The 17,735-nt window shown below is 42.7% G+C and overlaps 1 protein-coding gene across 14 annotated transcripts in view; it reads right to left on the bottom strand.

The window, feature by feature from the left end:
- Nucleotides 1-17,735, bottom strand: part of mef2cb (myocyte enhancer factor 2cb) — an 87,872-nt gene that overhangs the window by 56,406 nt on the left and 13,731 nt on the right. The gene's annotated exons all lie outside the window — the stretch shown is intronic.

Genomic DNA, 17,735 nt, shown 5'->3' with positions numbered 1-17,735 from the left:
CGCGCAGCATGGGAGCGAGGAGGAAAAAACCTAGCGAGTCTCATTGTGCCTCTAATGTCATTAGCGGCGGTGACTCGTCTATGTGGGACGTAGCGTTTGCCGTCTGTCACGGCGAGATAGGTAGGGTGACGAATGGCTAGCGCTACTCCTTCTACCTCCTCCATTTTTTTGTAATGTCTCTATCTTCTCCGAGTGACCTGAAGCTGGGTGGTAGCCCACGCGTAGGTGGGCCTCTGTGGCTTTGAATCGCTGCTGATATTAGGGCTAATTTAGCATGTTAGCGGCTAAAGAGATTAGCAACATGTACACCCGGGGATTAGCGTGATAGCGGCGGATCATCTTATAATGTGTTCATTCTCCTCAGTGAAGGTTTGAGCTAAACCTGAATTTGAATGTTTGCGTGCGCGCGTGTGTGTGTGTTCTTATAAGTGTGTTGCAAGATATTGGAATATATTCTCGCTTGTCTCTTTCTATTAGCTCATGATCTATTTTGATCATTAGCAAGACAGCAACGGTTTCATGCGTCTCCTATTGTCGATCTCTGTGTAGCTTAGAAGCGGGACATCTGTCTATTGAAAATTACTTTTATTTACATACCGCTATACTCTTAACTGGGACTGACATCATGGAAAAAAAAGAGGACCATCAGAAGTATCTGCTCAAGTGCTGAACTCTCCTCGACACCTCCGGCTCAAGCTATTGTTCGACTTCAGCATGAAATGTAATTGATTGTCATCCTAGTGAGACTCCTCCAGCAATGTTTCCCTTCGAGTGCCTCACTATGTCAAGCCCAAGAAGGTTTTAGAGGCCAGAAAGACAGGAAAGATCATGGAAGGATGTGACATCAGCAGCCCAAAACAATCAAAGTTGCTTCCTTTCCTAAATCTCTTCAAACCAAAACGACATGTACGCTTCTCCATGCGAGATAGAGAAGCAGTCGAGCTTTGCGAATGCAGATTACCAGACCTCGTGTTGACTTCCCCATACGTTATTTTTAAGTATTTTGCTAAAAATATTTCCATGAAGCAACTGCATGCTATTGTGAAAACACTAACATGGAACCTCGATGCAAATGCTGAGCAATTCTGTTTCTTTTTTTTTTCTCCTATTGGCCATAAATAGAACGCTTACAAGGAAGTGATGATATCAAAAAGATCAGAGCAGATGTAGTCGGAGTGGCCCGTGTGAACACAAGATGAGATCACAGCATCGAAACTAACAATTCGTTAGGATCCTTCTACCATGTGTTAGGAAATTGAGTATTCTAACATCAGGGTGGGGAACCTGCAGCCTGTGTGTCATATGTGGTCAGAGAGAGTATTTGATATGGCCACACAATTCCAAACCCAAATAAAACATCAGATGAAGTTTTATAAAAAGTCCAAACATATGTAAGCCACAAATGCTTATTATAAACACATATGGAAGTGTGGAACTGCCATTGTGGAGTAAATATTTTGGACTGGCGAGTACGTTCAAACGTATTTGTGAGTATGTTCAAGCGTATTTGAATGCGTTCGAACGTACTTGCAAATATGTTTAAACATAATTGCAAGTACGTTCGAACATACTAGTAAATACGGTCGAACATACTTGTAGGCTAAATGCTACAAACTGAATATTTTCCCATAATGCCACGGGGGTCAGTACCCCATTGCATTATGGTAAAAAATGCCTAACATAAATCATGCCCTGCAGACATAACAATAAATCATAAAATTTACCAATTTTTATGCGCGCATGCACAAGTAATACCCTCTGGCATTATAGGAAAATATGCTATGTTTGTAGCTTATGGCAGTTCCACATTTCCGTAAACATATATATATGAAGAAATCACTTTTTTAATTATTGGCCCGTCCGTATAAGCGATTTATTTTCAGTTGCTTGGATATTTTAAGAGCCGTGTGTAGTTCGTAAATGTGAACCTTCATGTGGCCAGCTGTGGATCTCACTCAGCAGCAACAAACAGTAGGCGACCAAAGCCACCGTGTAGACAGGTAGTCATCCGTCAGAGGCAATGGTGAGACAGGTGAGAGCCATCTTTCCATATAGCCTAGTGCTGACTTCCCCAAGGACGCGGTGACTTGACACAATGCGTCAGCCCCTTCTCTGAAAGCAGGCCAAGGGCTGTAAAAGCCACAGCTGCTGGGCCAAAGGCAGACGTGCCAAAGGACACACACGTGGAAGTGATGGGGGGGGGGATTAAAATGTGAAATAATCAACTTAATGTGTGTTCTGATGAAAGTAGAAGAAGAAAACATATTAGCTTTGTTTCAGGGATAGAGTCATTATTGGCCAGGCAGATTAGTGACGCTGATATTATGTATTGGCCTTTTCATGTCGTCATTGGCCAAAAACAGATTGATTTGTTATTTTGATGCTGCATCAGAGTCGAAATGTTCAGAGTGTTGCAGAAAAACAAAGATAAGTGGAAAGCTTACCAGTTCAGTTATATTGAGTTTTAGGGATCCATTTATTTGTTAAAGTATTCATTTAACTTTCCGAGAGCTCTCTGCTATTGTTGGAACGATAAAACAAAGATGTCTATGACAAAAATGACCCTTTAAGACATTTGAACAAAGTATTGAAGTTTGTAAAATTATTTAACTGCAAATAAATGAATAGCGGCTCTAAATATTGGTTACTAATAATCGACATCGGTATTGACTCTGAAGAAAAAAAAAAATCCGTCTATCCCTACTTTGTTTGTTTTATAACTAGAATTGCATGTTGTAGGCTTTTACAAATCAGGCGCTTTGGACTGTGACTCGGTCAAAACGCTCAACTCAACACACGATATATGAAAAAAAAAAAGGTAATCAGACAAGCTAGCAAAAATGAGTAACAAATAAAACAACAAACACACATGATTGCTGAGGCTCTTCAAAAAGGGGAACAGGTCAAATAATGAGAAAATTCTACAACTACCAAGAAAAAGAAAGCCGTTTAAGGTTTATGCACCACACACACTGATTTTGGTTACGCTCACACGGACTTAAAATTTCATTAGCATGCCAGGCCAGTAATTGGTAATATTTTTGTAATTCAAGGAAACACATGAACACCAAAAGCTTGTCCTCATGGATCTTGCTCTGAAAGTCTGTTTTCACATAAACAAATACTCTTCCTTTTTTCTTTTTTTTTGTGTGTCAAGTGCTACAGACCGATGGCGCAAGTTGAAGTCCAGCAGCATGACCACGGCTTCTTTACCTCTTCCTCTCTTTCTTTCACTCCCACCTTCCTGTCATTGTTAGGTCATTTACTCATGCTCTAAGTCACCTCCTCAACTCGAGACTAAGAATGCTACCAAAAGCGAAGTATGAAGAGATGGGCTCCAACACCCACAACATGTGCACCTACTCAACTCACGGTACAGGACGTGTGGCCACCTTTGTACACAGGCATTAAATCTCTACTTGTCTATTGTGTTACAAAACAGAACAAAACAATATAATGGAACAACAAACTGATGCAGTTACCGCTCGGCGAGACAAACCAACACCCCCCCCCCCTCCCCGCCCCCACAAGAACAGCCGCGAGTCACGTCACTTACAATACAAAGCACTGACATATTCACCCAATTATGTTCTCTGCCGACTAAGACAATGTCTTTGTCGTCTTCGACGGTGGGAAGTAAAGCAGCGAGAGAGGTGAGAGCTGTACAGACCCGAGCCCGTGACCCCCTCTTCTGATACCCCACCTCTTCAACCGAGCACCGTATCAACACTAGACATTGCGGTGAGGGTGATGATTTCATCACACCCCCAGCCCTGACTCCTCCTGGCTGCCACAGTCTCCTAATCACCCTAATTAAAAGCTTTGTTCATTTAGAAATCTCTGATGACAATTTGTTTCACTCCCCCCCTACAGCAGTGGTAGCTGTGAAGAGAGGAGAATTAAATTTGATCTTCTGACAGCAATTATTAAATGCTCCCTCCTGGCCTCAATTAAGGCCCGCAGGCTAATGCTAACACGGCTAACCTTCATGCAGCCACGAGGTGCACGTCCCTTTTTCCATCAGCGGCTTCATTTTGTCACCTCTTTCTGCAGGGGAAGGGTTGGGGGGGGGGGGGGGGGGCATGTGTGCCACCACCAAGGAAAGACACACTGCTTTCAGGCAGTGGTCTAGTTTGCATGGTGGCCAATGGGAAGGGTAAGATGTTAAGGGTTTCCCTTTTTGGTTATTTGTGGTAACTACATCAGTAAGTTGGCAATGGCAGGTCTATTGGGAAGTTTCCCCTATTACTTACATAATCATCAAGTTTGGCCTCGACAGTAACATGACATTAGAATTGTTGAAATATGATCGCACTGCCCCTAAGTGGCCGAATCGTGTACAAGATGAACAGCGCTCCCAATAAAGGTGCACACAAACAAGGGCAAGACAGTAGAAAATAATTTCAATCAAATAGATTTTTGGACATTTAAAATCAAATCTGAATCGTACTAAATGAGAATCGCGATTCTTATGAGAATCGATTTTTTGGCACACCTCTAATGATAATGGACATTTAGCGACAACAATCAATGCCAGCTGAAATGTTAACTGTCGTTTGAATGGCATTGGTTGAAAGATTCCAAAACTACCAACTAAGTATGTCTACTAAGTGCAAGTGCCAGAATAAAATAAAATGATGTGAAGAGATTAGGCCTATTCATAAATATTACTACCACTGAAACAGGTAACAAGGTTTGATAAAAAAGAGTCTGACTTTTGAATATTATCGAAGGCTAATTTTATCCCTTGTTGGCAACTATTGTGGCAAAATTGAACATTTCCAGAAGCGCATGACAATATTTTACGACAGGGCTCCAACAGAAATAGTGATCCATACACTCCAAAAACAGTTGGGTCAAAAGTAACCCAATTATGGATCAAAAATGGACCCAATTTGACCCAACTTTCTGCGTTGTTTTATACAAAATGACCCCATTTTTTGACCCAAGTAAAGCATCTGACCAATGTTTATGAGTTGTTTTACCCTGAAATTTCTTGACTCAATATTGGGTCAAATCGACCCCAAGTAGAGGATCGGTCCATTTTTGACCCAACTGTTTTTAGAGTGTAAGATGGTGATACGTTCATGTTCTAAATTTTACATTTAATAAAATGTTTTTTAAAAAATCCTGCTAAGATGTCATGTAGCAGGCTGTGACAAGTGGCAGTCACAGGGTGGGTGCGATTTGCGGAGAAGTCGACGGTTGCACACTTCAACAAGGATGCCCTTCATACTGTAGATACGACCTTCTGTTTTTTTTTCCTAGGTCCCTTTGCTCTCCTCGGAAACCAAGTAACCTAGATTGTAACGTATCAAGAGGGGAATGGTGAGACAGGACGTAAGGGAGTGCATGAGATTGAGAGCCGGTGATTCAAATCAAAAACAAGAACAGGACAGAAAGGGTTGCTTTGACTTTTTTTTCTTATTGACAATTGTGAGTATTGCGTGCATCATTAAACGCAGATTGTGGCGCTGCTAGTGTTTGTTTAAGCAAGGCTGGTGTTATGTTTCCAGGCGTTGTCTCTTCCCCACACAAGCACGCACACACGCATTGTAAACTTGATACACAGGCAGCAAACTCTGAATTCATAATTAATGTCTCTCATACTCTTTTGTTCCAATCAAAAATGGACCATTTAAGACAGCAAACAGCACATTTTGAAGTTTTTCTGCACATGACCCGCGCCCTCCAGTTGGAGCTGTGCAGTTCTCATGGTTGGGGAAGGGGGGGGGGGGGGGGCGACGCTGGGTGTGTGTGTGAGGAGAAAGGTTGTCTGGAGTGTGGCGGGCGTGTGGTGGCATGACGGCACCTACAGATGAGCCTCTGTTTAGGGGAGTGGCCCCCACCGAGGCCCGAGCCCAACCCAAGCCTCTCATTACCCGCTCCTTTTTGGAGTGGTTAAGGAGGAGGAGGAATGGGGGGGGGGGGGGTTACTGGCGAGGGACTGGCAGCACCAGCGTCCTCCACTCCCTGCGACCTCATCAAAGCGAGCGCTCGTAATTTGTCACAGAAAGCAGCCAATTAACATATGTTAAGGAGGAGGGAGGATGAGGAGATGGGAGGAGGGGACGGCGGGTAAAAAAAAAAAAAAAAGATAGCTTATGATTAAAGAGCCTGCACAGCTGCATGGAATCAAGATGGCAAAGGGAAGGTTTGAAAGAGACCTCAGAGCTAGTAATCTGATAAAGCTTACTGTTACTTCAGAAAAAAAGGGGGGGGGGGCAAGAGGAGAATGAACTAATGCAGACAAACAAATATCAAATTACCGCCGCGAGGCTACGAGCTTTGGCAGAGTGCCTCGGGCTCACTATGTGGCTACAGTGCCGGCCACTGTATCACATAGACCCTCGCCCGCCCACCCCACGCCCTGCTGTTTGACCACGCTCTATTTTTAGCTCCACTCACACCATTGTGTCTGACCATAATGCTAAATCTGCCAAGAATGTGTTCTCATTGGCGTATTTTCACAATAACATTTGAACGGCAAGTGCACCGTGACGTCTTATTTGATTGTTTTGCTCACCAAGACTTAGACAAGTTACATTCATTCTAGTTTGTTTGTCTATAAATTTCTGCCCCCCAATGTTTTGTTTTTTTATCGTGCTCTGTGACATTCTTTACACATGTAGTATGTCTGAATGTTATTGTCGATGTTGTCGGAATATCTTATATGATAGTTTGCCTTGTCGGGAGCGCGCTGGCAGGTTGAATGCATTAGCAGAGCACGACGATGCCGTTCTGTTATCTGCCGTCTCGCCGCCACGCCTGCGCCTCGTCTCCTCGGCAGCGACTGATCACATGAGGGGCTGACAAGCCAGTTTGGGTTGCAGTCTGGAGCCACATTCTTCGCTACGTGAGATCCAGTGGCGCAGATGGGATGGGATTTGGAACTGTATAAATATATATAAATATATAGTATTTCAATTCAGCTATTGTTGAGTAGCTACATGTCAAGCATTATCTATCCAAGGAGAGAAAAGTTACAAACACTGACTAAATACAGTATTGTTCCTTCTATTTTTCACATTGAGCAAACAACACATTTTTTATTTATTTATATTATTTTACGCTGAAGACTCATGGTGTGTTCAATTGGAATTTGGAATTTAGACCTCTAATAACGACTGTAGAGTTGCGCTTCCCAGCCTCATAAATGCACTACAAAACATGTAACTCTAATGTTTACATGATAGGCAGATAGCATACGCTTCGCTTCTAACATTTGTCTGATCCAACTTGAGGAAAAAGGTTGATTAGAATCCCGACTCAGATAGGAGTTCCGACATTTGCGTAACTTCAACACGGTAGTTGTATCACAACTTACCCTGTTCATCGGAGCATTTCATTTCAATTCCAATCTCGAGCCTCCACGCGGCGTCACCGCCGACACCGCGCACCTTGAGAGCCACGGCTACTAGTGGGCCGGGGCTCATCCGGGGGTTCGCTAGCTGCAGCAAGCCCGAATAGGTGCTCTGTTGCCGGTGCATGTCTCCCTTTGAATCTGGAGCTCATAACATTCCAAGTTCTTCCCGCGGCCCCGCTACAAGTAGCTCGGGATGGTGGCTTGTGCATATTTAAGCGGCAAGATCGAGATCCCGTCAGGCGGACGCCTTTTGCCCCACTCCCGTCGGCCTCCGTTGGAGCTCCAAGCCGGGTACTAGTAGCCGGTAGTAGCCGGCGGCTGGCCCGGGATACGCGGACGGTTCGCGCAAAAAGACAAGGCGGACGAGCAAACGCTGTCGTGTTTTCTACTTCCCGATTCTTTGTTTTCATTTATTTTGTTAAATGTATGTAGACAATTCACCCCAAATTGACGAAGTTGTTAGTTTATTGAAAAGTAAATCAATACAATTGTTTTCTACTTCTAATGGGGCGAAGTGTTGTTCATATGCCGTAACGCTCTTCACTGCCCCCTATAGCCTGGGAGTATGATGAAGGCAGCAAAACGTGCTCGCAGGTGAAACACCGTCAAGCTAAAACCTTTCAAAAGTGGAGGGTTAGGGTTTAAAAAAATTACTACAATTAAGGCATACAATTTGGAAATACACTAAATCTGCATCAAAATAAAACCTTTAAAACTTAAGTAATTGAATATATTGTTTTTTCCAAGTAGGCTATAAGTAAAAAAAAATAATAATTATAGTTTAAAAAAGTGAAATACAAACATTTACGTCAATGACAAAACTATGATTGGATTCAATTTATGTCAATGAGTCCTATAATAAAATACGACAAAGCTCCTGTAGTGGACGATAAACTGTGCAAGGGTACCTAATGTTGAGGCCAATGCATTCCTTTTACAAGCATCAGAGAAATCCACAAATGGTGGGGAGTATGTAAGTAAGTGTCCCCTACTCTGTATGTATAAATCATGACCGCTTCCTTTTTCCTCCTCTTGGTCTCTGGCACTCCTATCTTCGCCATCAAGCATCGATCGTTACTTATTTATTTTTCCTATTTGGGAAGTAAAGGGCGAGAGTGGAGGGCCGAGAAGAGTTGTTCACAAGGTTTCATCTTCTGCTTCTGGTTCAGCGACGGACCTGCAGGCTGCCTGGACTTCCCCACCATCTTCATCTTCATCATCAGGAGCACTCAAATCCCTCCGCTCCGAGGACAGCTGCATCGTTCACATAACCTCGCTTGCCCCGTCCTAGTGCTCCCCCCCCCCCCACCGCCCGCCGATGATAGCAGAGCTTGTCCCCTTTCGCAAGCTTTTTCCACACAAACGCGAGTGGGCACAACACACAACCCCTCTCCCCCTTTCTCCTCCCCTTCATTTTTTTCTCATATCACTCAATTCCTTCCCCTAAAAATCCCCCTTGCCTTCTGACCCAAAGAAGGCCTGAGAATGCTACCCCCCCGCCCCCCCAGCCCCCAACACATACACACACAGAAACATGACGCACACTTAACCGCCCCTCTGATTCCATACTGTTTTCTCTCACTGTGTTCACCCCTCAGTGCAAGTGACCTGCATCACAGCTGTGTGTGGGAACTTGCATGAGGGAGTGTGTGAACGCGTGTGTTCGCACATACCTGCGCACGATCGCTGCATGTGTGGACTAATGTTGTTGTGCCCATTGTTCCGCTGGAGCCCTCTCTGTCTCTCCATCACAAATCAAACAACTTGATGAATTAACAAGGGTTCCGCAGACGCGAAGGACAGCTTTTACTCACAACTCAAGGCAATAACAAGACTCACAGTCTGTTCGGCAACACTGTTGGGGCAACATCATACTGTCAAAATTAGGCCTTCAAAATAAAAGCACGCGTGTATAACACGTTTCAGCGCACTTTCTTCGGCCCCATGATGGCTCACTTAGCAGTCGCATTCAAGCTTGTTGTGTACTTGTTTATTGAGCGTAACTGCTAAATAAATCGCAATGGGAGTCATCTTTAACTTCAATCACGGGTTGTGGGACGGTACAGGATAAAAAAGTTCACAGGAGTAGACGAGAGCAAGATTATCCACGAGGAGAAAAAAAAACTCGGACAGTTTTTCACGTTTGTCTTTTTATGTAGCTGAGCTTTAAAATGGGAGCCGTACAGGAGTAGGAGTTATTCTGAATGGGAACACGACGGGACGGGAGGGGGGGGGGGGTCTGGTTGTGACACCCACAATGCCCCATGGGTGCGACACATCTGCCAACAACTACTAATAATGCTAAATTCAACTTATACAACTTTTCTATATACGCTATTTACCAAACGACATGAGTTATGATATTTCAGTTTCAGAAGGATTCGTGTTTTCCTTCCGCTTTCTTCTGTCAGTGTCCAGGTCTGATTTGTGAACATCACATGAAAGATCCTCAAGTAAACATTACTCTAAAAATGGTCTTTTTGTTACAGGTTATGAATGTGGAAATGGCACAGAGCAGGGGTGGATCTATTGTAGTGAGATAAAGGGCTGTGGGCCACCCCAAATCATAAAAAGTGTTTGCCTATTACCTTTAATTAATAATATATATATATAAAAAAAAAAAAGCTAAGATCTCTAAGATATTGTATAATTGTTTGACTTAATGCTTTAGTGTGTTTAATAAAGTCAATCTTTTTTCTTAAATTTTCCGCCCTCGAATGAAAAAGTTTGGACACCCCAGTCTAAAAACAAGAGATTCCTCATATAATGTAGGCGTACTTGATCTGCTCAACGTGTAAAATGCCTTGAGATAACCTCTTGTGAATTGGGGCCATATAAATAAAACTGATTTGACTTGATCCTACAAGTACTGTACATAGTTGCACTGTATGCGCGCGCGCGTGTGTGTATGAGTGCGCGTGTGTGGCGGCGGCGGCGGCACACGGCGCAGCGCTGGCTTCTGTGGCTCCTACTGTGCATTATATCAAATAAACAACATATTACATGTGTACTTAACCAAGGGGAGCTGCTGCGCGCCGAAAGCTAATCCCTGTTATCGTTCCAAGCATTTCTCCCTTGATTAAGGAAGAGGAACCCAAGATGGTTGAGAAAGGCGAGTGAGGAGGCGGGAAGGAAAAAAAAAAAACATTTGCGTGCGTCAACTTCCCACATACTATCCCTTCTCACTCGCTCTTTTGGCGCACTCGCTAGCCTTTCTTTGCCTTCTTCTCGTTCTTCTCCCTGTGGATTTTTGCACTGCTCTTCCTTGTTTTTCGACCAGCGTTCAGAAGTGGGTCATCGACGGGCAGCGTTTTTGAAGAACACGGGAGGAGAAGAGGAAAAGAAATGGTGTTCTTTCTATGAGAGCAATCCAAGACTTCTTTAACAAGTAGCCCGCTTATCAAATTAAGCTGTCAAAAGCACATTAATAACAGGCAGCTCAATTCCCCTCACACACACAGAGGGGATATGAGGGGGTGCGTTGGAAATAAAGAATGATCACTCACTGGCTGTGTAAAAAAAAAAAAAACACACACCAAGGGCACTAATGATTTTCACAGAATCCCGCCTCTCTCTTACTCTGTATATTTCTCTTTCTCTGGCAAACTCTTAATGATTATTGGCCATCAATTTTGGGGGGGCCACAGCTGCAGAGTCCCACTCATTTAAAAGGAAAACAGTATGCACCACACGCACTATGAAAAAAAATAAAAATTAATAATAATAAAAACATCAAAGTCTTCTGTAATAAGAGAAAAAAAAATGACTTGGAAGAGCCACATTTCCTCTCAAGACACTTTTTTCCCCTTCTTATTTAGCTGTTTGTCACTCCAAACGTGAGGTGAGAAGAGAAAGTTAACACTCTTGACACCGCTCACATGACATATGCCCGAGATGCAGAAACAAAATTAACACCTCGGCGTGCAGATGGCAGTGAGGAGAGAAAACCACCCTGTGACCTCTCATACGAGTCCAAGTACCTCATTTCTTCAAATAGTGCTCTCCACTCCACTCCAATAAATGTCTCAAATACAAAAATAAATGAATAAGCTCAAATGGCAGCCCCCACAGGAGAATGAATAAATAAACTGGTGGTAACTGTAATTACCTCAAGTCATTGACTCAATTGTTCACATATGGACATTTTAGAGTCTGTGTGTGTGTTGCTAACCTAAACAGCAGCACCTTACTGTCTGTGTGGTTTTGGAATATTAATGATCTTCGTTTTCACTATTATATTGATATTTATATAATATTTATTTGTTTTAAATTCTAGTTTCAGTTTATTTATTTTTTTTGCTGAATATTATTTTTGAACAAGCATCATTATGTTTTATGTGGAAATGCTAAAAATGAAAGTATTTATTAGGCATGGGCAAGTCCTGATACAGGCTGATACCAAACGCCATTTCAAGATATCGTTACTCGCAACTTACGGCTGTTTTAGCATCATGAACTAGAGAATAGAATGGAAAAAAAAAGATAAAAAATTATAATATAAATATAAAATTAGAAAAAAATAATTACAAAATAAATAATAATAATAATAATTATACCTCTAAAAAAATGATCGTACTTATACTGTCAGTCTGAAAAAAAGTGGTATCAGACATTTATAATTTTTCAAAAAAATGTATAGGAATAAATATAAAAATAAGGGCCTGGCACCCCTGCAGTTTAGTTGAGCATTTGCTTTTGCACTGCCGCAACATCTTTGTAGACTGTGTGTCCCTATTTCCCTGACACTGACAACAGTTTTGTTCCCTTCCCCAGTCACTGATTTTCTCACACCCTCATCCTGTTTGCCGACTCCCAAGGGGGCAGTTCGCAGCGAGCCGGCGGCGGATGGATGCGGCGCGGAGGCCCTGGGTACGAAGCTGGAGCAACGACAGGTATCTCCCACACTACCCCGGCTATTTTTAACACCGTCAGGCCGGCGGAGGTCCAAAAATAAGTCAAGAGGCCATTTTTACCCCGGACCATCGAGGTGACGCCCCCTTTGGCTTACTCACATGAACACACGCTGTGCCAAAAAGTTAACTAGCAAAAGTGGAGGGGTGGGGTGGGGGGGATCTTACTAAACAATAGAAGTGTCACTCTGTTGAGCACACACACACTCACACACGCAGCAGACAAAAGTCAATATCAAGGCAGAGCTATTTCTGTAGAGAGCACTATTTAGGAAGTGTGGGCCGGGTGCCAGTATTCTCCTCCATCGTCTGGGCGCTATACAAACCTCAACGCTTTCCTCTCTCTCTCTTTCTCTCTCCCACTCCTCACCCTTTTTCCACCCGACCCTCTTTCCATTGTCAGCCCTCGCTCTCTCTCTCTCTCTCTCTCTCTCTCTCTCTCTGAGCGTTCTTCTACATGGCTATTTGTTTTTCCACCGGCTTGAACCGCAGCGCCAGCCAGGTGAAAGCATCTCAAAGAGATTCAAAAGTGAGAGAGAGGCCCCCGCTCTGGCCGGCAAGGCTTGAAGTGAAGCGCGGGGCTGGAGTTTCAAACAAAGTGCCCCCCTCATTCATTATACATGCTCCTTCACTGAAAATCTCCTTTCGCAACACCATCTCTTCTCCTTTCTCTCCATCTTCCTGCTCCTTTCCACCCCCCCCCCCCCCCCCCCCCTCCGCAACTCCTTCCCTCCTCCGGACGAAGCATCCATAAAGTATGAATAAAATTAATGACATCATGAGCTGCACTTTGGAAAAAAGGGCATGCATCACAGTGCTACTGTACAAGAGCCGGACCAAAATAAAGGAGAGATAAGGCGTGGGTGTTGTACAGGGTTGCCAGTTTGCCGCAGTTACCTTGACAAAAGGAATTAGTTACTTTACTCATTACTTGCTTTAAAAAGTAACTTAGTTACTTTATTGATTACTTGCTTTAATAGTAAATTAATTACGACATTAATTACTTACTTTAAAAAGTAACTTAGCTACTCAATTAGATTACTAGTTAGTTCAACCTTTTTGATTTAGTATAATTATTTTAAATGAAAAAAATATATATTTTCAGGATTCCACTTACCATACATTTAATCAGAAAATACAATAAAAAAGACTTACTTAAAAAATAATAAAAACAATTTTAAGTCTTTTTTCTTTTATCTATTAATGTTGTAACGACGAAACTCAAAACTAGTTGTGGAACTTTGTGATGTGACTTTGAATGCATACAACCATGTGATTTTTTTCCCCTTTCCTTTTTGTTATTGAAGCTACATAGATAACAGTATCAACGAAATAGAGTGTGCAACAAACCTTAACATTTTTGTTTTTAGCTGACAAACTCAAAATAGCGACTGTACTTAAACAATGAAAACACAAATTTCTCATCTCCCTATGAACACACAAGTTGCAATGCGCTGAATGATGATATTACGTGAATGTTAATTTCAATACTCCCACAATGCATTTGGCTATGTTCAATACCAGAGGTTCCATTTTTTTTTACGTGTTTTATTATGTGCAGCTATTTGTTTAGTGATTTTATACTTGTTAGGAATCAGTTTTCTTCCTGTATTTGTTATTAACCATTAGTGTGTGTGTGTGTGTGTGTGAGAGAGCTACTGTGGCTGAGAAGCTATTTATTTAAGTCTCGTCACTAGAGTATCCCGCAGGCGGTCGATTGCAACTGCTTCTCGTGGTGTAACATCTCACATTCTTTGAAATGCTGATGTTTGAATGTTGATGTATATGCATCTAACAATGTAACGTTCGAGGAGGTTTGGATTCTAACTTTAATCTGATTCCTTGTTTGGAAAAAGTAACGCGTCAGATTAGTCGTTAATCCAAAAATGTGCTTATTTAAGTAACACGTTACTGACATCACCGGTGTTGTCGTACTGTAAAGTTTCACTTTCTCGAGGGCCAAGCGAGTACCCTGAAGTCTTTCGCAAGCTGGCCTCGAGTGTGGGAACAGTCCAGATGACGCTGGAAAGGAACACCCGTGTGGACTTTGGCAGGTGGAAGCCTCTTGTTCGAGACGGAGAGCACCGAGTTGTGATTCTCCAAATTGCCTAAACTCATCCGAGTTTGGAAAGTTGAAACATTCTAACGTGACGTGAATTAGCGCTGTAATATTGTCCATCGCAGCAGGAGGAGATTTACCGATGACTTTTTTGGGGGGGAAGAATTTCTGAGACAGTGGCGGCAGAAAGGCGAAAAACTTGAGTCATTTTTCCCTCTCGGCTGCATGTGTCAACACAAGATCGTCTAAAAATACTCGATAGCGGGAGCGGCGGCGATTGCGGCGGCGCAGGGGAGAGGATTCAGATGGATGCGTGCTCGCGCACAGAGCCACCTCTGTGCGTCTCGCCGGACTATACGCTAACGATTGACTCGGCTGCGTCAGGCAGGCGTGACAAAGATAAATTACAGTCGCTGGGAAACATTTTTGAACCGCTCTCTATATCTCTTTTCTCGTATTGAATCATTTATTTGACGGTGTAGTGACCGTGTCGTCCAAACGCGGACCACCTTAAAGAGCAACATATGTTGAAAATTGCCACAGGTGGGGGGGCCCCTTGTGTGTCATCATGGGGGATAGTTGAGCCCAATACAATACAAGCACATCATATCTAAACAGGTAAACACACCTGTGGTGGTCCAAGATAACATGCTGTCTTTCTCACAAGCTCTAAATTAAATTCTCAGGAAGGGTGTCAAATAATTTAGGAGAGCGGAGAGGAAGTTGCTTAACGAGTGAGTTAGCTCGTTTAAATTTTATTTTATTTTTTTTTAAATGTGAATCTGTAAAGTTCAAATATTTAGAGTGAAATGTACAAACTTTTGTTTTAGTCTAAATGTTTTCTTTGTCTTATCATGCACAGTCCAACAACTCCCTCCTCCTCTCGCTATCCAAATATTTCAAGGAGCTTGGCCTCAAGCATGGTGAGAGGTCTTTCGGGTGTCTCTTTAGGTGGGCTACTGCTGACGATACCATTGTGTGGTCAGCTCGCGGCTGCCTGAGGACCACCCAGCAGGCTGCCGCCGCCGCCGCCATCGTGACCGACAGGCCAGGCAGGAAACAGGAAACAGGAAGGAGGAGGCAGGACGTCCTGTTCAACTCGATCGCCGCGTTCACTACGACATCACTGAGGCGTCATTTTAGAAAAGAAATAAAAACAGGAGGTGTGATTGACTGAGGAATATGATTTGTGTTCCATTTTTTTTGGAGTGGGAGTTTTGAGGGCTGAAAAGGCAAACGCTCCTTTTTCAGATGAGAACAGAGACGACGACGACGACGCGTTTTCATTTTGAATATACACCAGCAAGAACCTCACACGACTCAAAAACAAAGGCACAAACATTCCTATGTGCAGACAATAAACACAAAGCAGCCAAAAACAAAAAACAACTTGACAGAGAAAATATTCTAAAGTGTGTTTTACAATACAATTAAACATCAAAGGCTGATCTATTCCGCTGTGATCTTTAACACCCCAGTGAACAAGCCCCCCCACTATCACCCCCCCCCCCCAAACACACACTCAGACACACACACAGAACACTGCTGAGCATCAGCGCTAATTACTAGACAGAGACGCAAGACTTGGCATCATTATGCAAAAATAAGGACATTTTCAAATATATGCATTCACCCGAAAACACACAAGAGTGTTATTATATTTGGCTTTGCTCTATACAATATTTTTTAAAGGAGGTGCATCCAGTATGAAGATGCATAAAAAAAGTGAGATCAAGTCTTATTTCTCTAATTTCATTAGTGCAATAATAATTTAATTATGGGAATAAAAGCATAAGAGGCTGGCTGGCCTTGTGTAACTAACTCCATAACGAGCCCTTGAGTTAGCGCAAAACTTTTTTTTTTTATCTTCTTCACAACAGCCAGTGGCAAATTTGTGTTTGCGTGGGTCAAAACGATCTGAAGGATGACCTTCGTTGTATCATATTGAGATCATTCTTTTATTGGCGGGCTACCTGTTCCTCATGATTTGATTTACTTGACTCCTCGATCACCTTTCTCCTTTTCAGCCAAAAGGGAATGAAGTCCAATTACTGCACTTTGATATCTCCCGCCACATCTTGCCAACCAAATGAGCGTTCCGCTGATGGTTAACTGAGCAAACTCTGCGAAACCTCTTCCAAAATATTTCAAACACCATTGGAGGAGGAGGAGGAGGGGGGGGGGGATAAATACTTTAAAGCATAGCAAAGGGGGGGTGTTGAATTATTTGTTTAAACATGAACGCCTCTGATGTGTCTATGAAGCTAAATGTTTTCATAGATCTGCTTTTCCATGAGGAGCAAATCATCAAATGTGCATTTTTTTCCCCTTCTGGATTACATGTCTGTGTGGTACACTTATTTTCACATGCTACATTTATTTTTTTAAAAATACATAAAAATAGTCCCTAATTTAATCTGCCAGGGGATTATTTTTATTTTTATTTTTAAAAATGTTATCACCTATGCTGGACGCATTGCATACGCTGATGACACACACACACACACACATGCGCGCGCACACGCACAGTTCTTCCTTTAAGTAAAGCCTCACTGAGCCCCCAGTGTACAGCAAAGTGCCCTGACAATCGGCTCAATGCCCCGGCCAATCACAGGGCCACGTGACCCTCTAATCCCTCTCTGAGAGGGGCAAGTGTGTGTTGTCATTGTTAGTTTTGTGAAACAGCGCCCCAAAATCCCACATGATTTGTCCGGAGGGAGAAGAGGCGAAACAAAAAGTAGTCAGGACAGTGTGGTAAAGTGTCTCAGGGCTTTTTGTCTATGCATGTGTGCCTGTGTGTGTGTGGTTGTGCGGGTGTGGGTGTGTGTGTGTGCTTGCACGGGGTCCCTGAGATTACAGTGCTTGGCTGACAGAGTCCTCAGTGTGTAATCGTGGGTCCACATGCGAGCACTCACCTTCCTCTGAGCGGATTAAGCCAACGCTAAGTCCCAAGAGAGCAACAGGCCAGACAGGACAACTTCATTGACCGTGACCACAGGAGGGGGGCAAAGGGACTAATATTTGGCTTACACTAAAACTATTTTCACTGGAAAAGCAAAAAAAAAAAAAAAGAGACTTTCACAAGCTCTAATTGTAACTTGTACAATTTGAATGCTTTAATTGCACTAAAGGGAAATTTCAAGCTGACATGCTGTTGGAAGATTTTGAAGAAAAAAAACAACAATTTGAATTGATACTTTAAATAGAATTATTGTGAATTACAAAATGTGTTTTCACGAACTACATTAACATAATTTCAAATGAGGGATCATTGGAATAAAGGGTGTATTTTAAATGAATAGTGTGTGTATATTAACGGTGAGTGTGAATGCAAAAAGGAAGTTCTACGGCAGCTTTATATTTCAACAGACTGCTTTGGGAATTTGAACATTCGAAAATG

This window comes from Leptonotus elevatus, chromosome 5, assembly GCF_054856555.1.
Source record: "Leptonotus elevatus isolate MCC_2025b chromosome 5, RoL_Lele_1.0, whole genome shotgun sequence".
Taxonomy (NCBI): Eukaryota; Metazoa; Chordata; class Actinopteri; order Syngnathiformes; family Syngnathidae; genus Leptonotus; species Leptonotus elevatus.
Note: the sequence above shows the minus strand (reverse complement) of the source record. Positions and strands in the feature narration are given on the sequence as shown.